This window comes from Theropithecus gelada, chromosome 3 (assembly GCF_003255815.1).
Source record: "Theropithecus gelada isolate Dixy chromosome 3, Tgel_1.0, whole genome shotgun sequence".
NCBI classification, from domain to species: Eukaryota; Metazoa; Chordata; class Mammalia; order Primates; family Cercopithecidae; genus Theropithecus; species Theropithecus gelada.
The window spans coordinates 130,180,956-130,208,749 of record NC_037670.1 but is presented as its reverse complement, the minus strand read 5'-3'; the positions used below and the strand labels follow the sequence as shown (position 1 = coordinate 130,208,749).

The window sequence follows — 27,794 nt, the reverse complement described above, 5'->3', positions numbered from 1 at the left end:
CTTTAGTTTTCTTATGATGTCTTTGTCTGGTAAGGTAATACTAACCTCAAAGAGTTGGAGAATGTTTCTTGTGACTCAGTCTTGACCAATAGAATATGGCAGAAGTGACACAGAGGCTGGGTCACAGGGGTCTTGCAACGTCTGCCTGCGTTTCTTTGAAAACTCACTGTCAGGATGCTCCTTCTTAGATCCAGCTACCAAGCTATAAGAAGTGCAGGCCATTTGGGGTGGAGGTCCTTCAGTCGACATCCCTAACTGACACCAAGCGTCAGATGCCAGCCATGTGAATGGACCATCTTGGACATCCAGCTCAGTAGATCTACAGATACTACTGTAGCTTCAACTGACATCTGATTGTAAGGGAAAACTGCCCAGCTGAGTTTAGTCAATCCATTGAACTGTGAGAGACAATAACAAATTGTGGTTTTAAACCACAGAGTTTTGGGGTAGCTTATTACACAGTAATAGAGCAGGAATCCATTGGCTCCAGCCATCCCTGCACCATAGCTTTCTATAAGAATTGTGGAAGCATGCAGTGGTGTTTTCTTATCTCCTGTCTCTTGAAAAGGCCCTGAAAAATGAAATGGCCAGAAGGCAGCATTGAAAAGAAGAGGCAACCTGGGTCCTGGAACACCCATGCCTAGAGGGTAACCATCCCTCACAGTGGTGGCCAGTGGCCTGTTTTCCAAAAGGTGCTTGCCTAGCTGTACTCTGCCTCTGCTCTTGGCAGAGTGAGTCAAAGGCTCACAGGGCTCCCACATCAGTCAGCCTTCAGCCACTCTGCTGCCCCTGTACTGCAGGAGGGTTTTGCTTCTGTGAGTGTCCACACCTACCATTGGCTGGCATTTGGGGCCATCTGCTTGCTTAGCTTCCTAGATGGATCTGTCATGTGGCATTTATCCTTAATGCCCTGGCTTTTCTCAGGCCCACAGTTGGTCTGCAAGCTGAGCATCTCAGACCATCTTGCTAATCCCACCTTCAAGCCTGTGGACAAAGTTGGACTGCCATTCTAAAGACAGATAGGACCTGATAACCAGAGAAACAGAACCAGGGTGGGCCCAGGTAGATGTGGAAGCTTTTGTGAGCCTGTGCAGCCTTCCCAAATCCCACCCTAACCTTGGGGCCACCATATGCTTGCTGCACAGAGGAACTGACCAAAGCACCATGTGTGTTGGGTATTCGGTTTCCCTGCTGCAGTCTCTAGGTGGATCAGCTTGCTGTGCCTGCACCAAGCTCACTCCTTCATTTTTAGAAAAAAAGCTGAAGATTTCGTATCTTTTATTTCAATTTCCATAATATTAAGAACCTAAAGAGGTACTGTACATGAAAAGATGCTCAACATCATTAGTCATTAAGGAAATACAAATCAAAACCCCAAGAGACACCACTCTGCATCCACTAGGATGACTGTAATACTATATATATTTTAAAATAGAAAGGAAAATTACAAGTGTTGGCGAGGATTGTGGAGAAATTGAAACCCTTACACATTGCTGTTGGGAATGTAAAATGGCACAGCCACTGTGGAAAGCAGTTCAGCAGTTCCTCAAAAGGTTAGGCATACAGTTATGGTACGATCCAGCAATTCCACTTCTAGTTATGTACCTAAGGTCACACAAAAACTTGTACACCAGTGTTCACAGCAGCACTATTCACAATAGCCCAAAGGTGGGAAATACCCAAATGTGCATCAAATGATAAATGGATAAACAGAATGTAGTGTATCCTACAATGAGAACTATTCAGCCATAAAAAGGCATGAAATATCGATACCTGCTATAACATGGATGAACCTTGAAAACATTATGTTAAGTGAAAGAAAGAAGCAAAGGACCATATATTGGATGATTCCATGCATATGAAACATTCAGAATAGGGGAATCTGTAGAGAGGAAATAGATTAGTGGTTGCCAGAGGCTTGGCAAAAAGGAGAATTGGGAAGTATGGAGTTTGTCTTTGGGGTGATAAAAATATTCTCATATTAGATAGTGGTAGTAGCTATACAACATTGTGGATTACACATTGAATTGTATACTTTGCAATGTTTAAAATAATGAATTTTTGTGTTATATGAATTTTACCTCAATAAAAATTTTCAAAAAAAAAAACAAAACAAAAACCCTTCTACTTTAATGGTTATTGCTGTAAGATGACAATATACATTGTTTGCCATATAAAGGCTCTTTCCCAGGCACGAAGAGGGACTGCCAGAGAATAGGTGCTTCCCAGAGTGGCTTGATGTGGCATGAAGAGTACAGTCTGGGAGCCAAAGAATTCTAGTTCTCCATCTCACATTCCAGCCAGGCAACCTCAGGCAAGTTCCTCAGCCTGGAGCATTCTGTTTAAGTCATTCTAAATTGCAGATCTTTCTCTAAGAATGCTTATGAAGTGCCCACTATGTGCTAGGCATTAGTCCACTATTCCCTCTTATCCACAAAGGATGCAGTTCCAAGACCCCCAGTGGATGTCTAAATTCACAGATAGTACTGAACCCTGTGCATACTGTTTTTGCCTATGCATACATACATACCTGTGGTAGTTTAATTTTTAAATAAGGCACAGTAAGAGATTAACAATAACAACTAGTAACAAAATGGAACAATTATAACAATATGCCAGCATCCCTATTCTTACACTTTAGAACTCTTGTTCAGGAAAGTAAGGATTATTTGAATGCAAGCACCGAGATGCCACAGCCTTCCATTGGATGACTGAGACGGCTACTAAGTGATTGATAGGCAGGTGGAATAGACAATATGGATCCGCTGGGCAAAGGGATGATTCATATCCCAGGTGGGATGGAGCAGACAGCATGAGATTTCATCAAGCTGCTCTTAACAGTGAACAATTTAAAACCTATGAATTGTTTACTTCTGGGATTTTCCACTTAATATTTTTGGACCATGATTGGCTGCATGTAACTAAAACTGGAAAGTGAAACCATGGATAAGCAAGGACTGCTGTATTAGTTCCATTTTTCAGCTGGAGAAAATGAGGCACAAGGAAATAGAGTACTTGTCCAAGATGAGACAGCCAGTGAGAGGCCAAGCAGTGCTCCAGGACAGGCATTTCAACTGCAGAACTTGTGGTCTCATGCTCTGCTCCATGTGGCCTTCTAGGAGTGCCTGACCCCTACCTCCCATGGTGTTGTGGGATCCAATGCCATTAGACACCGGGAAACTGTCTTATAAACATCAACACTGTGCAGCACACACAAGGCTCAGTGTTGCTCCTGTCTCAGATACTAGCAATGAGATTTATAGAAAAAACACCTGGAGCTCATCTGCCCAAGTGGTCTGTCCTGGCCTTACCTGAAATGCATTCCTCCTGGAGTTCACCAAGGACATTAGGATTGTCTTATGTCCAGATTTCTCTGGACACAGGAAAATGTCCCTGTAAGGCTTCTGAGAGGACCCTGAGATCGCCATCACTCCATGGGGCCAGAACTTGGGGGCAAAGGTAAACCAGATGAATCCTGGAATTCCTGACACCAGTTGGGGCAGGTAAACCTGGAGGGGTGCGCTCACCTCCGGTACGTTACTTCTTTTTTGTATTTAGAAGGGGGTCTGTAGACAGAATCAAGTGGGAAGTATACTCCATTTCCTTTTTAGGGTGTCTGGCCCTGGAGCTGGTGGAGATGCAGGGGCTAGACAGGGAGGCTCCCTGGCCCAGCATTTGACAGCTGGGTTGTAAGCTCTGGGGGGCAGTATGTATGATCTGGAGAAGATATAACAGAGCTGGGAGCCAGGGTGTTGCTCAGATTCTGGCACTGGTGAATCTGAGAATCAGGAAGGTTCAGAAAATGTGGCAGAAGAGCTGGTGTGTTGGCAGCCTGGACTCAGACACATTCAAGGCGCCAGGCTTTTTGGCCCCAGGCAGGCATCACTTCCTGCTACCTGCAGCTCTGTGGACTCCACCCTGAAGCACTTCTGCTCTGGCCCCTCCTCTTCCTCACAGCGGCAGGCTGTCCACGTCCCTGATCTCTAGGGCCTTCACAGTAGCCTCTTGACTGGGCTTTCTCCTGGTTACTGCCTCCCCAGTCCAGTTTTACTGTCTCCAGCGTGACTTTTCCAGAACTCAGATCAGATTGTCACTCTGCTCCTCGACTCATGCCAGTGGCTCCCTGGGGTCTGCTGGGTGAAGTTGGCATATAGCCCCTCACTGTGGTTCTTGTGGGCCCTCCCAGGCCCAGCCACTGCCCACCGGCAGAGTCCCTGTGCTCTCCACAGACCACTCACCCTCTCCTCTCACTCCTCTGATCCTGACTGCTGCCTTGGTCCACCTGGCATCTTCCTACTCATCCATGAAGGCCCAGTTCAAATGAGGTTTCCCTGATACCACCCCAACCCTCAGACCCATGCAGAATTAGCCAAGTCCTCATCTGTTTACATAGCACATTTCAGGTGTTTCTGTTACAGCATATAATAATATTGTATTATTTCTCATTTCACCTGTCCTCCTTTCTGGTGGGCTCTGGGTTCCTTTAGCACAGACCATATGTCTCATTTATATTCCTCTCTCCCATGCCTGGCACATAGTAGGTGCTCAGTAGGTGTATTTTCCCATGGGTGTTCATGGGCTCTCTGAGTGCAACAAAGCAGATACTCTCTGCCCTGCATATGAGGCTGGACCTAAGGCTGTCATCCCTTGTGGGGTGTTTAAGTTCTTCCCTCTCTGGGTATCCTGAGCAGAGATGCAGGGAGAAAGGGGAGAAGACTCATCTCATCTCACCTTGTGCTCTAACTGCCTAACAGCTGCGATTCAGACACCCCCGATGGACCATTCAGTGTAGGCTGAATGGCCAGACTCATACGTGCTCATCAGGTACCATCTTGAACCCAGTCTAAACGGGGAAGCTGCCAGGATTGACACCCATGTGCCCAGCAGACTGGGAGTGAAGGCAGTAAAAAGTCCATTGGGCTGAGGCGTGGAAAGCCCAGGGTTGGATTTGGAGTGTGTAGGCCAGGGCGAGATGCCAAACCATCAGGCAACCATCTTCCATGTTCAAGTTTTGATTTTTCATTTTAAGTGCACAAAATCCACAAGCTTTTTTTTTTTTTTTATGCAGCAGCAACAGCTTCCTAAAAACGTCTCTCAGCTGAGCCGTTGCCCATAACAGCATGCCATTTGGCCTTTGTGAAAGGAAAAACCTCTGTGTTTGTATCTAGAACGCCCACAGCTGAATGTGTCAGATGCTGCTGGCTAGTTTGATTGGTTGCCTTGCATGGGTGGCTTCCCGCAGGGGCTGGCTTTCTTAAAGTTGAGCGGGTAATCCCAAGAGTTCTTCAGAGAGTTCTGCCTAACCTGAAGAATACTTGGTTTAAGCAGAGATGATGCTTTGTGAAGGAATGGATTCCTTTGCTTTTCTGTTGGGAGTGACTGATGTTCCTAGAGTCTCATGAGTGAAAAGGAAGTAGAGGTGTGCTCCTTCCAACTCTTCAGATGAGGCAAGTGGATTGATAATGGCACATTCCTAGATGCCCTGAGACCTGGCTGGCGGGGTGCCCGGTGATCCAGGAGTTCGGGTCATTTCCACGTTGCTCTGGGCCTTTGGTCGGGTGCCAGACGGGGAGAGTAGTTAGAAGGGAATGGAACAATTGGGGAAGATGATGTTTGCCAGTCACAGGCCTTTTTTTTTATTGTCCCTGTGGGTTGGATACCGGGCTGATCCAGGTGGAACAGAGATCAGTTTTGTTACCCAGTCTCTCAGTCCCTGCTCCTAGCTGGAATTTCACAGAATCTAACCAATTTCTGCACAAGCCACTCCTCTTGTATCAAAAGGCTGAAATCCCTAGGGGTGTGGCCTATGCGGCAGCTGTTTCTCTCCTGATTTCCAAGGATAATGTCAAGTGCCTCGAGTGTGTGAAATTCTGGCTGAAAGTGAATGATTGAAATGCTTTTTCCATTAAACCGTCTCCCTCCTGGTATAGGTATTTTCCTAACAACCCTTATGCAAATAGCTGTGGAAAGTAGGAAATGGTAAAATGTCGAGTGTCTTCAGCTCCTGGCAGCATGCTCAGCCAAAGCCTTCTGATTTTCCACCAAAAAAAAGAAAGAACAACAGGCGGACCACCAGTCCTCGGTGTGGCACTGGGCAGACACAGCTGGGAGGCCTGTGTCGTTTTCTTGTCTGCTTCTCGGAGGGCAGGATTATGTTAGAACACTGAGCCATTATGGGTCTCTAGGATCACATATTGCGCTTTATTGTCTACACAGCCAATGTAAGTTATTGATTTGCAAATGGGAAGCATTCCTTTCCAACTCCCTTGAAGGAGGCTGGAGGGAAGCTATTTTCCGAGGGAGAAGACTTGGTTCATTCTTTGCAAAACATTTCCTGTGCAGTCCGACTCCTGCTTTTAGGACCTGCGCCATCGAGAGCGAGCGCACATGTGTGGTGTTCATTCACGAGGGAGGCAGGCATTTGGCAAACGTCCCCAGAGGTCCAGAGTGCCACTTGTCGCACAGAGGCCTCCGCTGTTGGCATCGGGCTCGCCATGTGAGTGGAGAAGGGTGGCCAGGGACGTGTTCCATGGCTGAGTCCACCCTCCATAGAGACAGTAAAGCAGAACCCCAGGGAGTCCTTCTGTCCCTGCTGGCTTTTGCTGCTCCTTGTTCATGCATTCACCTCCTCAGCTCTTCCTTCCCCCATCATATGTGGATTCTGGGGATGATGCATCTTTGCCAAGTGAATCTTTTCACTGGCGCCCTTTCACTGGTGCTGTGGATGGAAGGCAGTATCATGGTCCCATGCACCCGTTCTGAAAACAGCCAGATAGAGTATCCTTCCAACCCTTCATAGTTCACTGATTCTAATATGCCCACCTTTTTTTTTTTTTTTTTTTTTTTTTCACATTTTAACTTCTTCAAAGCAGGGATCCATCATAAATTTCATGCCCTGTCATCATTGGGTAGTTTAGTTTGTTGTTTCTTACTAGTAGATAAAATTATGGTGCATCTTATGGCATTGTAGATTCAAAGAAGTAGGAAGGAATCAGGAGGCCAGCGGATGACTATGATATAGTTTGCATATTTGTCCCCACCCAGATCTCATGTTAAAAGGTAATCCTCAGTGTTGGAGCCTGGTGGGAGGTATTTGGGTTATAGGGGTGGACCCCTCATGAATGGCTTGAGCCATCCCTTTGGTGATAAGTGAACTCTCGCTCTGAGTTCCCAGGAGATCTGATCTTTGAAGTGTGTGGCCCCTCCCCCCAGCCACTCACTCTCTTGTGCTTCGCCATAAGTAAAGCTCCCTGAGGCCTCCCCAGAAGCTGAACAATGTCAGTACCATACCTCCACCTCCTGGGTTCAAGCGATTCTCCTGCCTCAGCCTCCCGAGTAGCTGGGATTACAGGCACACCACCACACCCGGCTAATTTTTGTATTTTTAGTAGAGATGGGGTTTTGCCATTTTGGCCAGGCTGGTGTCGAACTCCTGACCTCAGGTGATCTGTCTCAGCCTCCTAAAAGTGCTGGGATTATAGGCGTGAACCACCACACCCAGCCTAAACCTATTTTCTTATAAATTACCCTCCCTCGGGTATTTCTTTATAGCAGTGCAAGAACAGCCTAACAGACTGCTTTCAAGATGATTTCAAATCCTGAGATGTCCTTTGAGACTCTCTTCAGGGCCAGGTGCTATGGCGTAGGCAGATGTGTGGAGGGCACCACCTGCCCTGATGTCTCCCAGTTCCAACACTTTCTTCTGGGGACCCTTATGCCACCTAATATTCTTTGCCATCTGTCCCTGGTAATTTACTTTTCCTTCCCCACTTCTCTGGAAACATCACCTTCAGCTGGGAGCTTGTTGCCCTGCCATTTAAATGCTGGCATCCCATTTTCTCCCTAATCACTCTCTCCTGGGCTTAACACATTCACCTCATTTCTTAGATTGTTTTTCTGATCTTTGGGTCATTTTGGTTGTTTGGGTGACCCTGAAGCTCTATGTGTTATTCAGAGACTTAAATTCTCAAGGGTCCAGGTATAAGAGTACTTTTGGCTAAATATTTTCTCTTCAACATGATAGAAACCTCCACGTTCTGTGCAGTAGGCATATTCCCTTCACTGTGAGAGTTTGGGGTGCCTGTGGGTTTCATCTCTGGTCCCCCATAGCCCAGCACCATCCCATGCTCCTTCTCCCCCAGCCCTCCAGGTTTGGGGTACTGCCTCTTTGGCTGTCACCGTTCTACTTTTAATTTACTCTGGGGATGCAGCGCATGCCAGCTGCTGCTTCCCTGGATAAATTGGATCATTTCACCTCAGAGCAAGCTTGTTCTCAGTTTCTGAAGACTTCTTTCCCCTCTCACTTTTTATCCCTTAGCTGGTTTCCTCAGAAAGTTCTGAGGGTTTTTTTCCCCTTGGTATTCTTCCTCTTGAAAAAAAGAGAGAGAGAGAAGGGTGCCACTAGCCAAGCTTCCTAAGAAAGTTACTTTTTTAGAAAAATTTCTGCTTCTATCACCAGTCCTGTGAAAGTCCCTTCAGTATTTCCGTTAATAGGGTTTTTCTATCCTTTAAGAAAATGGGATTTATTTTGGTTTTATGAAGGGTCAGAAAAGCTCTTGTTGGCCAGAAGAGAAACTGTCTCCATTGTATTGGGAAATATGTTCCAAGCTCCAAACCTCAACTTACAAATGAACTTTTGGACTAAGACCAGTGTGTGAAGTGAGGAGTCCGTCTCTGCTGAGCTCTGAAATGGAAAAGCTGGTGTCCGGGAGTCCAGGCTGAAAGACTCACTTGCTCACTTCAAGTGCGTGGTCTGAAAGAGTCAACCCACCAACTTGGGCCCCTTGACCTCTGGAAACTTTTTTTTTTTTTAATTACACAGTTAAGGCTGGGCATTGTGGCTCACACGTGTGATCCCAACACTTTGGGAGGCTGAGGCGGGCAGGTCCCTTGAACCTAGGAGTTCAAGACCAGCCTGGGCAACATGGTGAAAATCTCTCTCTACAAAAAATACAAAAATGAGCCCATCATAGTGGCATTTGCCTGTAGTCCCAGCTACTCAGGAGGCTGAGGTGGGAGGATCACCTGAGCCTAGGATGTGGCGGTTACAGTGAGCCATGATTGCACCAGTGCACTCTAGCCTGGTTGACAGAGTGAGACCCTGTCTCAAAAGAAAAAAAAAAAATTCCACACTTATAAATTATTTAAAAAAACAAAAACAAAAACAAAAAAACAGCATCCAGAGGGGCATGGAGTACAGAAAATGAAGCCCCTCCTGCACCCTGTGCAGGCCTCGGGTGCCATGCTTCCCTTAGCATCCCTCCCAAGCACCTCTCCCTCAGCGTTCATGCAGCTTGACCTCATTCTGTTTAAGGATCAAGAGTGTTCCATTGTTTTGGTTCAACTAAAATCCGTTCAGTGAGTCCCAGAGACTACTTTTAGCCCTGGGAAAAACTGGCCCTGGGTTCCCAGTAGGCATCTGAAAGACCCTGGTTTTGGCTGCTAGATTGCCTTCCATCTGCAGCCCTCTCCTCTCCTCTCTGCTCCATCACAGAAAGGCAGCCTCAAATTTCCTGTAAAGAAGAGTACCTCTCCCCATTCTCAGCAGTGCAGCAGGATTCGTTCTAGTCATATGTTCTCTGAACGTATTGAAGTTGTTTTTCTGCAAGCCTACAGTGTGCGTGGCAGTACACTCAGCCCAGTGAGGGAGGCAGAGCAAAGCAGTTGCTCTCTCTCAAGAAACTTACAGACTCATCAGAAAATAAGAATATACCCATTCAATAGCCACCCTTCAGCAAGGCAGGTGTGCATATCAGGATTCTAAAATGCTACGACATTTGACCTTAGTATATTGCATTTCTGGGCATATAAACTGAGTAAGTAAACACACAGATTTATGTACCAGGATTTTCATTTCTCTGTTGTTGATAAAAGTGAAAAATTGAAGGTGGCCTGTAGTTCCAAAGACAGGAGACTGGTTAAGTAAGTTGTGATATATCCATCCATTCAGTGGCATACTATACAACTGTGTGAAACCAAGCTTTCAAAGTCAATGATGAGGCCAGGCGTGGTGGCTCACGCCTGTAATCCCAACACTTTGGGAGGCCAAGGCAGGTGGATCACCTGAGGTCAGGAGTTCGAGACCAACCTGAGCAACATGGTGAAACCCTGTCTCTACTAAAAATACAAAATTAGCCGGGCATGATGGCACATGCCTGTGATCCCAGCTACTTGGGAGGCGGAGGCAGGAGAATTGCTTGAACCCAGGAGGCAGAGGTTGCGGTGAGCTGAGATCACACCACTGCACTCCAGCCTGGGCAATAGAGTGAGGCTTTGTCTCAAAAATAAATAAATAATAAAACAAAGACAATGATGACATGGGAAAATACCATAAAATATTCAGTAAACCATGTTGAATACCTACTGTAATCGATATCTGAATTAATTTTTCCCAACATTTTATTATAAAAATGTTCAACACATAGCATAGTTGAAAGAATTTTGCAGTGAAATCTTCCTTATAACTACCACTGTCTGTATAATTACCATTTTATTATATTTGCTTTATCATCTATACCCCCCCTTCATCCAATAATGCATCTGATTTTTAAATGCATTTTAAAGTAAATTTCAGGCCTCAGCATGCTTTCCCCTTGATACTCCAGCATGCATATCATTAACTAGTGTTCACTATTTGGTTTTTTCTTTTGAGGAAAAAATACATACAATGAAATGTACAAACGTTAAGTATATCTTCTCTGAGTTTTGACAAATGGATACTTTCATGAAACCAAAATCCCTATTAAGATATAGAACATTACCAATTATTTTTACTACTAAGCACACATACTTATTTGTATATGTCTATACCTGTGCAATGGATTCCAAGGCTGATTTTATTTTCTTCACTGTATTCTTTACGTTCTAAATGGTGTGAGTACATCTATTTGTTCTTTTATTTAATGGGTATTCATTTATCATGTAGTGTGTGCCAGGCTCTGCCCTAAATACAGGGGCTCCAGGGGTTAACAGGACTGCAGAATTCCCTGCCTTTGTGGCACCTACAATCTAGTAGGGGCAAGATGAGTGAACAAAAGATAATGCAGCAGGAAGACAGTGACTGAGGGGCTGTGGGTGGTCAAGGGAGACTGAATGACTTGAGGAAAGAGCCAGTGAGGGTCAGGAGAGTCTAGGGGACCTGGGGACTAGCAGGTACAAGGACCCTGAGGCAGGAAGGAGAATGTGATAGGATGGGAGGTCAGAGGGGTAGAGACAGAAGCCAAGCCATACAGCGCCTTGTAGGTTTTGTGAGGAGTAAGGACTTTATCCTAGTGTGGAGAGAAGCCATTAGAGGGTTTAATCAGGGGAGAGACATGGTCCGATTTCTGTTTTAAAAGCTCTGCTCTGTGGAGAATCTGTGCTTCTGGGGTAAAGGTAGAAGCAAAGAAGTCAGAAAGGGAGGCTTGTGCTGGGATAGTAATGGATGTGGTTAGCAGCTCTGAAGGTAGAGCTAGCACTACTTCCTGAGGAATTAAAGGGTGATAGAGGTGTCAAGGAAGATTCTTAGGTTCTTTGTCTAAGCAACTGGGTGAATGATGGTATAACTGCGATGGGCAGGCTTGTGTAAGAAGCAGGCTCTGGGGAGGAGAGAAATTAGGAGTTCTGTTTTGGACACGTTGAATGCAAAGTGGAAACTTCACCTTTCAAAGCTTTACGTGGAGAAGTCAGGTAGGCAATGGCTGGGTGAGCGCTGGAGCAAGGGAAGGGGCCAGAACTACTCCAAGTTGTTGGTGCACAGAAGGTGCAGGGGCATCTGCAACCCCCTTGGGGGCAGGTGTGTTTTCAAATTCAGAATTATTAAGACTTTGCAAAAGTAATCGATTTACACTCACTGAGGTCTGGGGCGTCACCTATCATCAAACACATAAGGTATTTCTGTAGCAAATCGTAATCTTCACACTTAAACAGATTAATAAAGACTAGAAATAGCCTCACATCAGTTCAGGTCAGGTGTTGTTATGAAGACAGTTTAATCACCAAATTAGGTAAAACTTGGTTTCAGAGCTTTTGAGTTTTCGAATTGCAGAAAAGTAGCAATCCCCTCCCTATTCTCAATTTCTCTCCCCAAATGCAAATACTTTGAAAAAAATTTTCACTGTTCTTTTCTGTTTACTTCTATAATGTAAAGTAACTAGGTTTTCCTGCCACCTCAAGATTCTTAAAAGCTTTATATTATCTACTAACTTGCCACCATGAAAAGTGAGGGCTTATTTCTTCAATAGACCCTTCGCACAGCACACCCCTTTTCCATGCAGCCTTCCAATATAGTCACATGGCCATTTTTCACTAAATCGGCATTGGGGGCTTATATTATTATGATCATGTGAGTATTACTCACAGCTGAATCACCTGCCATACTATTATTACATGTCCTTTCTTAAACAACTCTGATTTCTTCAGTCTTTCGCAGAGAACAAGCAAAGGATAGCAGGGTAGAAGGTTATACAGAGTTCCCACCAAGCTTCCTGTGCCCAGCCCTCCCCACATCCCTGTTCTCAAGGGTAGCCTTTCTGGGCTTTAGGGTCTCAAATCAGCCCATGTCAATGCCCCCCACTTCACCCCACCCACTAGCTGTGTTCAGCTAAGTCATTTACCATTTGTCCAACTGCTCTACAGCAGCATCCAGAATTTTACTGGCATCTTGGGTCTACTCTCATCTCCTATATTGTAGGACTATCACATTGTTCTGGTAGTTTACGCCTTTTAAAATTAAATTTACTGTCATTTTTTGTGGGGCTTCAGGAGAGAGTAGAGATAGACATAGTTTATCAACCTGCCACATTTAACCAAAAGCATCCCAGAGCACTTTTCATAGTTCCTGGGCCACGACCTTTTCATTGTGGGTGTCAGCAGATGTTCCTTATGTAATGATTTTGTCCACCTGTTGCCCAGCTCAGCCCACAGAGTTGGAAATTGGAAATTTGGAAGTGCTGTTACAACAAATTGCTTTCTAGGCATTTTAAATCTCCCAGGGTTTTCCCAGAGCAATTTAGGAGACCTCCTGAATAAGCCTAATGTGCTTTCAGCCTTTCTCACTGCAGTGAAGAGACTACATGGCATTTGCATTTATTCAGCTATTTTGAAGTAGAATTCTTTGTGCAACCAGGGTAGCATAAAGGGCAGGCATTGGTCAGGCAGGGTGGAGCTTGTTCACTAACGAGTGTGTGCACTGCACAACTTACTTTTGCTCTCTGGGCCCCAGTCACCCTATCTATGGTAAAGGTGGACTGGAGCACTTCATTCTTTAACCAAACTTTACACGGAGCCCTTTGTATAAAACACAGAAAGAGGAACTGTTGTGGTTGAAGAAGGGGCAGTTGCCCCCAGAGTGAACTGAGATACTTCCGAGGCATCCCAGGGCTCCTGGGAACACAGATTGAGAAGCACTGGACTTGAAGATGTCTCTCAAGTCTCAATAGGACAGCTCTGTGAACCTTGCCTTTTCAAATGTTTACTGCTCTGCAGAAGTAAAACACTCTTTGCAGCTGGGATCCCAGGACGTGCAGCCCCTGTCTGTCTCTGGGGCCGCTGGACCCGACACGGCATAGCAGGCACTGTCCTAATCTCCCTTTCCTGGCACAGAAACGGAAGCGGGAATGTTGCTTCTAGCTGCCTTTTAGAGGAGAAAGAGATTTGTTGATTTATGAGTTAAGAGCCCTGGGATGGGAATCCTCCCAACACAGACTCTGTAAGAATACAGGAATTTGTTTTCCCACATCATTTGCTTTTGATTTACTGTTTTGATGTGGGGCTGCTTGATGACTCAGATGTTATCTTCCACTGCCAAATCACACGTTAGGTATGTATAACATTTTCTACACAGTGACATCTTATCCTCTTCCACAGTCATCAATGGCCATACCCCACACCCGCCATGGGGCAGGGCGGGAGGGGGAATTTAAAACTCTTCTAGTCACAGGTATGGGGCAGTGGTTTTCAAAACAGTTGTCTTTTGTTGTCGATATTGTTGTTTGAAGGATAGGATCATTTTCCAATGAAAATCTTAAGCCACAGCCCAGTCAGTGAAACAGATAAACGCGGAACCCCTGCTCAAGTTGAAGAGTAGGATGAAGTGGAATAAAGACTCCATCCCCGGCCGGGCACAGTGGCTCACGCCTGTAATCCCAGCACTTTGGGAGGCTGAGGCAGGCAGATCACAAGGTCAGCAGATCGAGACCATCCTGGCTAACATGGTGAAACCCCATCTCTACTAAAAATACAAAAAATTAGCCGGGCGTGGTGGCAGGCACCTGTAGCCCCAGCTACTCGGCAGGCTGAGGCAGGAGAATGGCGTGAACCTGGGAGGTGGAGCTTGCAGTGAGCCGAGATCATGCCACTGCACTCCAGCCTGGCCAACAGAGCGAGACTCCATCTCAAAAAAAAAAAAAAAAGAAAAAAGACTCCAGCCCCTCTTCCAGCTCTGTCATAGAGGCTCCAGTTACAGGGACAGACCTCCAAGTCATTTCTGGATCTGCCTCCTATACTTGACGTGACCTAGTAGGATAAATGACTGAACCTCCCAGGGCCTTCTTGTCCTCATCTTTAAAATGGGACTGTTGGGGGATGGGATAACATCTACCACTGGGGATAGCATCTGCCACCACTAACTTTGAGTGAGGCACTTGGTTTGTCCCCAGTGACAAGGAGCCTTCTTATTACTGCCTACTTAGAAGCCTTGCCCCCAAAGGGCAAGCTTTGAGCCCCACAACAACTTTCCTGCAGGGAATGTTTTAGAAAACCTGATTAGCCCAGTTTGCAACAACTACTGTTTTCTTTTCAACCACTTCTTTCCAGAGAAGGTCCTTGTAAGGTCATAGTAACATCCAGTTGTTAAGTGCTTGTGATTTTGCTAGGAATGTAAACAGCACTCTGTCTTTGGCCAGTTCGAAAAGGAAGTTTTATGTTTTCTCCTCTGTCTTTGGAAGTAGCCTTACTTTAGTAAACGCATTTTGATAATACATGCTGAAATCTATGATTTTGGTTAAGTTGAAGATGAGGACACTGGCAGTAGTGTGGATCTTCTCAATGAGTGTATATTTGTGGGAGTTTTGTAGCTGTTAATTACATTAAATAAATTACCATAAAATTGCACCAGTATTTCCCCTCCTTCCTCCATGCTGGCCCATAGGAGCTTTCTGAGTGGGAAATGGCTGGTTTGTTGTTGTTGTTGTTGTTTGTTTGTTTGTTTGTTGAGACAAAGTCTCACTCTGTTACCCAGGCTGGAGTGCAGTGAGTGCAATGGCATGATCTCAGCTCACTGCAACCTCCACTTCCCAAGTTCAAGCGATTCTCCTGCCTTAGCCTCCCGAGTAGCTGGGACTACAGGCATATGCCACCATGCCCAGCTAAATTTTTTTTTTTTTTTTTTTTGTATTTTTAGTAGAGATGGAGTTTCACCATATTGGCTAGGCTGGTCTCGAACTCCTGACCTCAAGTGATCCACCCGCCTCGGCCTCCCAAAATGCTGGGATTATAGGCATGAGCCACAGTGCCTGGCCCGGAAATGGCTGTTTTTTCACTTCACTATTTGAGGACTGAGCAGCCTGTCAAATGTATTGATTGCCTTCTCCAAGTTGGAGATTGGGAGCTACATATTTGCTTATCTTCCCTAGTGAAAAAGCAAATAAGACTGCTTATCTAGTATTTAAACTTGCTTTTCATTTACCCTGTCAAAGGCATTATCCCATGAAGACATAATTTGAGAAGTACCTTCATAGAAAATAGCTCTCATTGCATAAGCCATGAATACCCTTGCCGGTGGAGTCCATGTATTGCTTCTTTAGAAACTGTCAGTGCTCACAGCTCTCATCTCACTCAGTGAATTTTCTAGCTTCCAAACCCTGTAGTTTTTCTCCCACCAGCTCTTTCTTCCCCTTAAGCTCTGCCTCCAACAAACTGTGGACTGTGTGCATTTAGCTTCAGCCTCTTCTACAAAATGAGAATAATAATGGTTTCTCCCTCAGAAACTTTTTGCATGGAAAAAACATGATATTGCTTACAAAGTGCTTAGTACAGTAGTTGGCATAGAGTATGTGTTTGATAAACAGTAGTCATTATTTCTCTTTGTTGCCTTCTCAGTTCTTACATTCATATTCACCCGTCTCGCTGGCCATATTTACCTGGTTTATCTGGGACTTCGTTGTATTTTCCTCATCCCATGGGATTAAAAGCAAGCACAGCCCCTTTCCAAGATGCTGTGTGTGCCTGGAGCCTTTCTGGTTCAAGATCTGCTATGGACAACTCCACGCCTTGGGCTTCCTCCAGGTCATTCTCCCTGTCCTTCAGGGATGGGAAGCGTTGATGTCACCTGGCTGTCTTCCATATCAGCAGGACTCTGTGTTGTTCTGAATACCAGGTTGCTTAACTACTTGTGTGGTAAAAATGTAATTTATGCCCTCTACACCCAACCCTAAACTGTGAGCCACATAGAAGGAAGCAATATGGCAAGGGCAGTTAAGAACCTAGGTTTGGGGCCACACTGCCTGGGTCAATCCCTGACCCTTGGGGCAAGTTATGTAATTTTTTTGTGCCTTGGTTTTCTCATCTATCAAATAGGGATAAAAATTCTGATCTGCGTTTCTGAAGGATGCATTTCAAGCACTCTGAAAACAAAGTTAGTTTTTTTCCCCCTAAATTTGAGGCACACTAATTTGGCATCAAAGTCTGCCCTGAACTGACATATGACTATTTATTATGCACTTTATCCAAATTAGTATGATTATTCCTATGTTATAGGATGCAGCCCCTGACTGCTCTGGTGTTGTATAATGTACACCATATGACCTTACTAAATAAAACCTGATAAATTCAATTTGGGAAAACCACTAAGCCCAAGAGCTTTGGATAAGGGATTGTGGATCTATAGTAGCTACTTCATAGGGTTGTTGAAAAAATTAAACAAGATGCAGTCATCCTTAGTATACATGGGGAATTGGTTCCAGGACCCCTGGGTATACCAAAATCCGTGCTTACTCACATCCCTTAGTCGGCCTTGCGGAACCCGAATATATGAAAAGTCAGCCTTCTGTGCAGGCGAGTTTCGTGTCTCACAAATACTGTATTTTCAACCTCATTTGGTTGAAAAACTTTGGTGTATAAGTGAACCCATGCAATTCAAACCCATGGTGTTCAAGGGTCAACTATATTTTGCATAAAGCTTTTAGAATGGTCTCTGAACTGTAAGTACTCAATAAACCTTTGCTATTATTCTCCTAAAGACATGAAAGAGTACTGTGTCCATAAGAATGAGTGGTTTATTTTACCACAATAAAAGTATTTGTTCTTTTTTTAAGTGAATGGTTTAAATGTTTAATGAATGATATAAAAATGAATTTTACTGCCTGAATCTAAAGGAAGTTTGCTGTTTGTTTTGGAAAGAGGTTCCAAATCCAACAAGAGAAGTCAATTTCAGCAAATATGGATGGCACTTTGACTGTCAGATTTTTTTCTGTATTCTTGACCCACAGCTTGCTTATGCCAGCAAAGACAGAATCCCCATCCTTTCCTTTTCAGTCTCACCTTCCGTTCTGCATATATTAAACATGGGTTGGAGTAGAATCCAAGGTTGCCTCACTCTGAGATGTTGTGCTTCCTGGACATCTGTAGTTCAGGTGGTCCCTGCTGTCTTGTGTTTTTTTCATATCTTTGTCCTTGATGGCAAACCCTATCAGCTCTTCCTTCTATATCCCCAAAGGTAAAATATTTGTAAGTCTCTTGTAAAATATTACAGCTTCTATCTTTCTCATCATTTTTCATCCCCAGTCTCAAGCTTTTGCCAAAATCATCTACCATTCAGACTTCTCTGTTCACCTGCATAAATACCTTGGGAAGGTCCTATTTCTCCATTCCCTAGCCTCTGTCTCATTTAGACCTGGTCTGGGTCTAACCCTCCTTGTCTGTTTGATTATTATTGCTTTGTTTGTTTCTTGGTGGCCATGTTGCGTTATCTTCTTTGATGATCCTGTGTTTTCTTCCATATCGCACTCTTCTGCAAAATAGTCACAATTTATATTCCTCTGTTTCTCTCGCAAATAACAAGACTCTCTTATTGCACATTTTCCCAGATGTCTCCATTTTATAGATATATATCTATGTAATAAAATGCTATTTTCTTAGCACAATGCTAAGTAATATTACAGCCCAGTAATTCAAGCTTGGATGACACCACCAACATTGGCAGAGAACCCAAATTTGCACATTAGAACCATGCAGTCATAGAATTGGACAGTTGGGAAGGACTCCAACTCCTTGTTTTATAGATGAAGCAACTGAGACCTGGAGATCAAAGTGTCTTGCTCAACCAAACACAGTTGGCTGGTGACAGACATTGAGACAGAACACAGTTCTCCAGGCTAGTGTTCTTATTAAAGTTTTTATGTGCTTTTTCCCCCAAAGTAATACATGTACAGTTTAAAAGCCAAGTTGTACTAAAAACTTAATCCAATGGCAGTCCCTTGCCCTTTCTCTACCCACTGCTAATCCTGTCTCCCTAGAGGCAACGACTTTTCACTCTTTCAGCTGTTTCTTCTAGGATTTACTCCATATCTCTATGAAGTGTATGCATATGAGTACTTCTGCATTTATTGGTTTTAGGTATTTAGGTGATCTCTGAACTTTCCATCATGTAGAGTAGGGTTTGGCTGTCACACATCTCCACCTGCTTTCCTTCCTCCATCCCTTCCCTAAGGCTTCTCCATTCTCAGTGAAGGTATGTGGTTACATCAAGCTTGTAAATATCAAGTATCTGAATCTATCCAGTTTCTAAGTCAGATAACAAGCTCAGAAAATGAGAGACACTGTACATCCAAATTTATTTGGTGTCTGGGTTTCAGATGTGAGTAGTGGAATTTCAAATGATGAGGAACAGATTCCAGAAAAGTATCCAAATCTGTTCCCTTCTAAAGGATGAAGGCTAAGTATTTGGATAGTGAGAGGCATCTATACTGTTCACTTACAAAGCCAAGGAGTATTTATGTCCTTGTGTCTTAAAAACATGCCTATTGACTTTGTCTTCGTCTACCAATATTAGGTAATATTGGCAATTCCACTTCCTCTTGTATGTAGGTTTTTGCTTGTCCTAAAATTATTGCCTCATGGTTTTTACTTGCATTCTTACCTATATGTTTATCCTTAATTTTGCCCACTAGATTGGGTATATCTTGTCACTATTTTTTGCCCAGCTGGTCAGACATACTGGATAAACCCATCAATTCCCCTGTATTTTCTGGAGCCCATTAGACCCTCAGCCTGCTGTGCTGCTGCTCTGTGACAATTGCTTCCCTCTCCATTGTCTTGGGAAGTCCACTGACTGGAAGCCTGTCTTCCTCCTGCTCAATTTACTCCCTCTTTTGCTAGGACTACTCTTCCAGGGGCATCCTACATAAAAGGTAAATTTTTTGAGTTGTCAAAATATGGAAATGTCTTGGATCTGTCCTCAGACTTGATTAGTAATTTGGTGGCTACAGAACATTCAAAGTTGGAAATAATTTTCCCTCAGGATTTTAAAGCCATTTTCGTATTGTCCTCTGGCTGTAGTGTCACTCTTAATATGAGATGCCAGTCCTGTGTGAGACCTCTTTTGCTCTCTGAAAGTTTATAGGATCTTCGCTGTATCATTGTTGATCTGAAATTACTCAATAATGTGCCATGGAGGTTTTTGTTTGTTTGTTTGTTTGTTTTTGTTTTTTGAGAGGGAGTCTCGCTCTCTCACCCAGGCTGGAGTGCAGTGGCGCAATCTCAGCTCACTGCAAGCTCTGCCTCCCGGGTTCACGCCCATGGAGGTCTTTTTTTCTTTCTTTGGGTTGGGCACTCCACTGGTGGGCCCTTTTAATTTGGAAATGCATATTCTTCAATTCTGGAAAATGTTCTTGTACTGGTGGTGTTTTGTTTTGTTTTAATTTCTTCCTCCCCATTTACTTGGTTCTCCTTTCTAGAATTCCTTTTGTCAGATATTGAACCTTAGGGATTGTAAAACTCTATCAGTTTCTACTTTCTGTTTGCTTCTGTTTTCTTTTTTGAAGGCTCTTGTAAGCCTTCTAATAAGATTTTTTTATGTCACCCTATCATATTTTTAATTTCCAAGAGCTCTTGATTGTTTTCTGCTTTTTCTCTTACCATCGCATCCTGGTTTTGGTTTTTCTCTCTCTGAGGACATTAATAAGTGTTTTTTTTGTTGTTTTTTTTTTTTTGAGACGGAGTCTTGCTCTGTCACCCAGGCTGGAGTGCAGTGGCCGGATCTCAGCTCACTGCAAGCTCCGCCTCCCGGGTTCACGCCATTCTCCTGCCTCAGCCTCCCGAGTAGCTGGGACTACAGGTGCCTGCCACCTCGCCCGGCTAGGTTTTTGTATTTTTAGTAGAGACGGGGTTTCACTGTGTTAGCCAGGATGGTCTCGATCTCCTGACCTCGTGATCCGCCCGTCTCGGCCTCCCAAAGTGCTGGGATTACAGGCTTGAGCCACCGCGCCCGGCCTAATAAGTGTTTTTGAAGTTCTCTTCTACTCGTCATGTAGCTTCTGTATTCCTCTATTCCTGGTCATTGTGTCTCAGTCTCTTTCAGGTGGGTGCTTTCTTTAAATGTCTGGTGATCCTTGGCCATTCATATTTAAGAGTGAGGCACTACAAGCGGCTTGGAGGTTCAGGGTGTTTTAGTGGAGCTTTTTACTGGTGGCCCATTGTATAAGGGGATTACATTGCGAACTCATCATTTCTTTAGAGAATTTTCAGTTGCCAGCATGTGGAGGCCTTTTCTTAAAAGAATTCCTCTCTGTTTTTTCAGAGATGAATTATCCCTTTTCCTGCCTGGAGCATGCTCTAAGAGCAGATGGAGGCAGAGGCCCGAGGGCATCACGCCATGAGAGTGGCCACCCTCAGTCCATCTTCTCTGTTTAGCCTTCCCGTCACCCCATCACTTTACCATGCCTCCTGTCCCCTGGTCTGGATCCTCTTCTAACCCATTTCTCCAATAAACAAACCTTCAGACTCTCAAGCAGTCTCCCCTCACATCGTCCCAGTATACAGTGCCTCCAGCTCCCAGGCCTCCCAAGGGTTATATCCCAGGCAGATACACTCACTTCGCATCCATACTCCTTTCTGTAGACACATAGGTCACTGTTTCCTCCACTCTGCCCAGTCAGCAATCACTCCTCACCTGTCTTCCAAAAACATGTGCTTGTTTGCTGATATCTCCCATTTCCATTGTCTTTGCACTCTTTTACACTTCTTTACTGTCATTTTAGGGGTGTCTTGGTCAAGAGAAAAGATAAAATTGAGGAGTAACCATTAATCCACCACTCATTCAGCCAGACAACAGACAGTGGAACCAAGTGGGTTCCAGGCACTGCTGGGGATGGAGCAATGAATCAGACAATAATTCCTTCCAATATAGTGCTTATTAGAAGTACCATGCTCTTGAATGCCACACAGTAGCAAGTCTAGTTAGTAACATAAACCTATAAAGAGAAGCTTGGGCCTGTTATGATTCAAGAACCAAGGTGCAGACACCTAGGAACCCATATGCTTACTTGAACCTTTGCTATTTGTAAGTGATCACAAATGATACGGAAATGGGGTTGCCTCTGCTGTATGAGCTGGGAGCCATCATGTTTGCAAAGCACCGGAACAGCCTTTCTTTTTTTTTTTTTTTTTTTTTTTGAGACGGAGTCTTGCTCTGCCACCCAGGCTGGGGTGCAGTGGCTGGATCTCAGCTCACTGCAAGCTCCGTCTCTCGGGTTTACGGCATTCTCCTGCCTCAACCTCCCGAGTAGCTGGGACTACAGGTGCCTGCCACCTCGCCCGGCTAGTTTTTTGTATTTTTTAGTAGAGATGGGGTTTCACCGTGTTAGCCGGGATGGTCTCGATCTCCTGACCTCGTGATCCACCCGTCTCAGCCTCCCAAAGTGCTGGGATTACAGGCTTGAGCCACCGCGCCCGGTAGGAACAGCCTTTCAACAAAAGATGATTCATGTCAGCCTTAGACTTTGTAGGAGATAGAAAACACCTTCTGCTACTCTAGAAAATCAGGATTACCACTTCACAAGATTGTGGTGTAATCTGAAGAACACAGACCAGTAAAAGTTCCTGACCAAAAGTAATAATAGCAAAAAAATTAAAAAAAAAAAAAAAGATAAGGAGCCAGAGGATCTGTTAATCTCCAGTATTAGCAAGACTCCTCCTTAGAGCTGTGGCTTCCAAGCTATTTTAATCATGCACCCTTATCAGTAAAATTTTTTGGAGCTGGAACCCAAAAGTATGTGTATTTAATTATAAATTACATGCACATACTAGTCTAATACGTTACTGATACTATGAAACAAAATTTAAAAGTTAAAAAGGCAAGCTAAAAATAACTAGAACGAGAAGTTTTAATATGTTTCCCCATCCTAATAGATGATCTTGGGCGTATAAAGCTCACTTAGAAACAACTCACTGGGAGGATGGAAATGAGGACTTGGTCATACCATCCACCATTGCTTAGCTATGAGATATTGGGCAAGCTACTTAATTCTAAGCCTCGGTTTCCTCATTTGTAAAGTAATAAAAACACTACAATTTCCCTGGCTTCCTCATCATAGGGTGGCTGTGAGAATGAAGGTGTTTTATAAACTGCAGGGCACTCAGCACTCAACATGCAAACTCAATTGTGTGACCAATTAGTTACCTCCATGCCCCAGCCAATAACTTCTCCCTGAGTTTATTCTGTCACCCTAGATATCCTTCCTGTGGGTCATAAGAAGTAATGATGCGAAGGTGGACAAGTGAAGCAGTGAAAGTCTCTCATCCTTACTTAGAAAGAGAGACAAAACCATAAAGCAACCCAGGCCCAAATTCTGCAGCTAGTCAGTACCATCCTCTCCATTCACAGGAGAGCACCTTTCTCCCTACAGCTCCAAGGGTGTTATGTTATCCACACTATAGACGTTATGGATTTATTTTTGGAGATAGGGTCTTGCTGTGTTGCCTAGGCTGCCTTAAACTCCTGGGCTCAAGGAATCCTCCCACATCAGCCTCCCAAGTAGCTGGAGCTCCAGCTGTGTGCCACTGCGCCCAGCTCACATTATGGATTTTGAGAAAGTAAATCTATTGTTGAGAAGCAGCAATGTTGTTCCTGAGACTCGAAGAATTTCAGTGTGTCCAGCTGAAGAATAGGGAAGGGCTCTATGACTTCAGCAAGACAATTATGTGGGCTGCCTGGTGGCAAGTCACTAAGCCCTACAGCCGTGTCACTGAAAGGTGTCTGGGGCTTACACGCTTGGAGTATGTGCAATGTCACCATATAGCAAAACTGCATTTCTGGCATCAACCAAAGTAGAGGATTAATTATGCAAGGGGAAAATAAGATGTTCCAAGCACCAGTTAAAGGAAGTGTTGTGAGCACAGGAGCAATAATCACAGTTAACTGTACTGCGCACTTGCTTTATACCAGTCTGTGCCATGTGAGATCCCATTTAATCCTCACTGTTTCCATTTCCATTTTGCAGTTAAAGAAACTGAAGGTGAGAGAGGTTAAATAGCTTGCTCACAATCATGGTGGAGCCACAATTCAAATTCAGATTGCTGTCTCCAAAACCTATACCAGAAACCACCCTACTCTTCCACCTATCAAATGAGTTCTACATTTTCTTTTTTTTTTTTTTTTGAGACAGAGTCTCGCTCTGTCTCCCAGGCTGGAGTGCAGTGGCCGGATCTCAGCTCACTGCAAGCTCCGCCTCCCGGGTCCACGCCATTCTCCTGCCTCAGCCTCCGGAGTAGCTGGGACTATGGGCGCCCACCACCTCACCCGGCTAGTTTTTTTTTTGTATTTTTTAGTAGAGACGGGGTTTCACCGTGTTAGCCAGGATGGTCTCGATCTCCTGACCTCATGATCCACCCGTCTCGGCCTCCCAAAGTGCTGGGATTACAGGCTTGAGCCACCGCGCCCGGCCTACATTTTCATCTTTGTTAGTGACTCCTCTCTCTGATATCCATATAACCAATCTTCTATGCCATTCAACAGGACAAAATTGGAAGGAGACTAGCGATCTCCTGTGCTAGCCACTCTTTTGAGGTTAGAAACCCAGACTCACTGCACAGGACCTTAAAGCAGCAGCAGCAGCAGCAGGTGTGTGTTAGTCAGTTTTTTTGCATGACTATAAAGGAATAACTGAGACTTGGTAATTTATAAAAACAGAGGTTTCAGCCAGGTGCAGTGGCTCACGCCTGTAGTCGCAACACTTTGGGAGGCCGAGGCAGGTGGATCACCTGAGGTTGGGAGTTCAAGACCAGCCTGACCAACATGGAAAAACCCCATCTCTACTAAAAATACAAAATTAGCCGGGCGTGGTGGCACATGCCTGTAATCAAAGTTACTCAGGAGGCTGAGGCAGGAGAATCGCTTGAACCCGGGAGGCGGAGGTTGCATTGAGCCAAGATCACACCATTGCACGCCAGCTTGGGCAACAAGAGCAAAACTCCGTCTCAAAAAACAGACAACAACAACAAAAACAGAGGTTTCATTGGCTCACAGTTCTGCAGGCTGTACAGGAAGCATGGCACCAACACACCTGCTTGGCATCTGGTGAAAGCCTCAAGAAGCTTACAATCATGGCTGAAGCCAAAGCAGGAACAGGCATGTCACATGGCGAGCGTGGGAGCAAGGGGGTGGAGGGTAGGTCCCAGACTTTTAAACAACCAGATCTCGCATGAACTGAGCAATAACTCACTTATCACCAAGGGGATGGTGCTAAACCATTCATGATGGATCCACCCCCATGATCTCATCTCCTCTTAACAGGGCCCACCTTCAACATTGGGAATCACATTTCAACATGAGATATGTTGGTTTATTATAACTGAGTCTTCCAAGGACATGGAGGGAAATATGCAATTAAAAAAAACCCAACCCGGGCCGGGCGCGGTGGCTCAAGCCTGTAATCCCAGCACTTTGGGAGGCCGAGACGGGCGGATCACGAGGTCAGGAGATCGAGACCATCCTGGCTAACACGGTGAAACCCCGTTTCTACTAAAAAATACAAAAAACTAGCCAGGCGAGGCGGCGGGCGCCTGTAGTCCCAGCTACTCGGGAGGCTGAGGCAGGAGAATGGCGGGAACCCGGGAGGCGGAGCTTGCAGTGAGCTGAGATCGGGCCACTGCACTCCAGCCTGGGCGACAGAGCAAGACTCCGTCTCAAAAAAAAAAAAAAAAAAAAAACCCAACCCGGCCAAGCGCCATGGCTCACGCCTGTAATCCCAGCAGTTTGGGAGGCCAAGGCGGGCGAATATGACTTCCTGGTGATAGGTACACTTTGATGATTTTCTTGAATATTAGTTTGAAAGGCTTTGCTTCTATTGCTGTGACCTACAGGCATTAGGATCAGATGGGGTGGAGGACATCTGAATGAGGCACACACTTTTTTTTTAAGGAATAAACAGTCTTTACTAGGCTCAGATCAGGAGTTCATGGATTTTGCGGGCCTCTGTGTATTTGTCAGTTTTCTTCTCCACGTTCTTTTCACCCTGTTTCCATAACCTCATGTGCTGTTTCTTCTTCCGATAGTGTATCTTGGCTTTCTCCTTCCTCTTCTCCTTCAGGGTGGCTGCCACTGCCTGGTACTTACAGCCAACCTCGTGAGCCAGGTGCCCCATGTAGGCAAACTTTCTTGTAGGCTTCAGATGCATGACCTCAAGGGCAGCAGGAACCACCATCCGCTTTTTGTTGTCATAGGGCGGTGGGATGCCTAAAACAGCTTGAGGGGATCCAGGGCAGCCCGGCCTCGCTTGGTCTCGAGGGACAGCATGCCTCGAGGTCCGCCGGAAGGTGCGGATAGAGGCCCGGAAGTGGTAGGGGCCCCGGGAAGTGGTAGAGGGACCTCGGGAAGGGTTGGTGTTCATCCGCTTGCGGAGGAAGGCCAGGTACTTCAACTTGTTGCTGTAGAAATAGCCAGAAATGTTGATGCCCTCACAGCGCACGACCTCTACCGTCCGCCCCAGCAGTACCTACTTAGCCACAATGGCCGCCAGGCGGCCCAGGACATAGCCTCAACCATCGAGCACCAGGACCTGCCCCTCTGTCATCTTCAGCAGCCCCCTGGGAAAGGATACTTTTTTTTTTTAAATCCCAAACACAAGTTAATGCAATTTGCTTTGCTCTAATTTTAAACTTTTTTATTGTTAAATATCCAGCATATACAAATTTTTTGTTACATAGTCAACCCGGATACAGAAAGAAAACAAATGTACAAACTCATATGAGGCCATCACCCTTTGTAGGGTCACCAAGATGCCATTTGTGAACCCCTCCCAGTGACTGATCCCCTCCCCACAAGAGTAACTTTGATCCTGAAATTTAAAAACTGAATTAAATCCAATGGGTAGGAAACCATAATTCTCAGCAAACTATCACAAGGACAGAAAACCAAACACCGCATGTTCTCACTCATAGATGGGAACTGAACAATGAGATCACTTGGACACAGGGTGGGGAACATCACACACCGGGGCCTATCGGAGAGGTGAGGGGCTGGGGGAGGGATAGCATTAGGAGAAATACCTAATGTAAACGATGAGTTGATGGGTGCATCAAACCAACATGGCACATATATATGTATGTATCAAACCTGCACATTGTGCACATGTACCCTAGAACTTAAAAAAAAAAATCCAATGGGTAGATTAGCTGTCCCCATGTGTTTAACAACAAGAGATAGAGTCATAATCTTTTCTAGCTGCAGTGTTTTGGGGTCCTGAGTGGTTCTGGTACCCCAGTTTTTAGGTAAAGCATTTCCCCTGGGTACATTATGCATTTTTATGCAGCTTTATCCAAGTACATGCCAGCTTCAATGCATACTGCATCTTTGGAGCCTGCAGACTTACCCAGTAGTGCCCAAACTTTTGGGGACCTCCTTTTCTGAATTATCTTAAGTTGGTAAGACAGCTAGATGGTTCCTTTCTTTTAAACCAAAGCTGTGTTAGGACAGCTGATCATTCAGCCTTGAATTTGGGCCATTACAGAGTTAAACCCTGAAAGAGTCGTTTGCTTTCACCTTGAACATTCTAAGACTGTTATACTGATTCTAAATCTATTTCAAAAGACAAGGGGCTGGGCGTGGGGGCTCACATGCTGTAATCCCAGCACTTTGGGAGGCTGAGGCAGGAGGATCCCATGAGGATCCCCAGCATGGCAAAACCCCATCCCTACAAAAAATACAAAAATTAGCTGGGCGTGGTGGCACATGCCTGTAGCCCCAGCCACTCAGGAGGCTGAGGCAGGAGGATTGTTTAAGCCCAGGAGGCAGAGGTTGCAGTGAGCTGAGATCTCTCCACTGCACTCCAGCCTGGGCAACAGAGTGAGACCCCCATCTCAAAAAAATTTTTTTAATTTAAAAAGACAAGGATTTTAGCCCAGGCATCTTGTTAAATTGAGAGTCTGGTATCCGGCACTCATCAGGATGCTTTTGGAATGCTTGTGAAACCTCAGTGATTTTCTTACAGCTTCATTTGATTTTATATGACTTTTAACTTCTTATTTGGAAATAATTTCAAATTTCCAAAAACATCAAAAATAAGAATAGCACAAAGAACATTCTATAGCCTTTACCCAAATTCAACATTTATTTATTGAAACAGGGTCTTGCTGTGTTGCCCAGGCTAGAGTGCAGGGGCTCAGTCATAGCTCACTGTAACCTGGAACTCCTGGCTCAAGCAATTCTTTCACCTCAGCCTCCGGAGTAGCTGAGACCGCAAGTGTATACCACTGCGTCAACTAATTTTTTATTTTTTGGGGTCGGGGGAGGCAGATAGAGGTCTTGCTATGTTGCCCAGGCT

The 27,794-nt window shown here is 44.9% G+C and overlaps 1 protein-coding gene and 1 pseudogene across 3 annotated transcripts in view; one reads left to right on the top strand and one right to left on the bottom strand.

Annotated features, from left to right (window-relative positions):
- ATXN7L1 (ataxin 7 like 1) overlaps window positions 1-27,794 on the top strand; it is a 272,319-nt gene that overhangs the window by 30,513 nt on the left and 214,012 nt on the right. The window lies entirely within an intron of this gene.
- On the bottom strand, window positions 25,416-26,045 carry LOC112621343 (annotated as a pseudogene).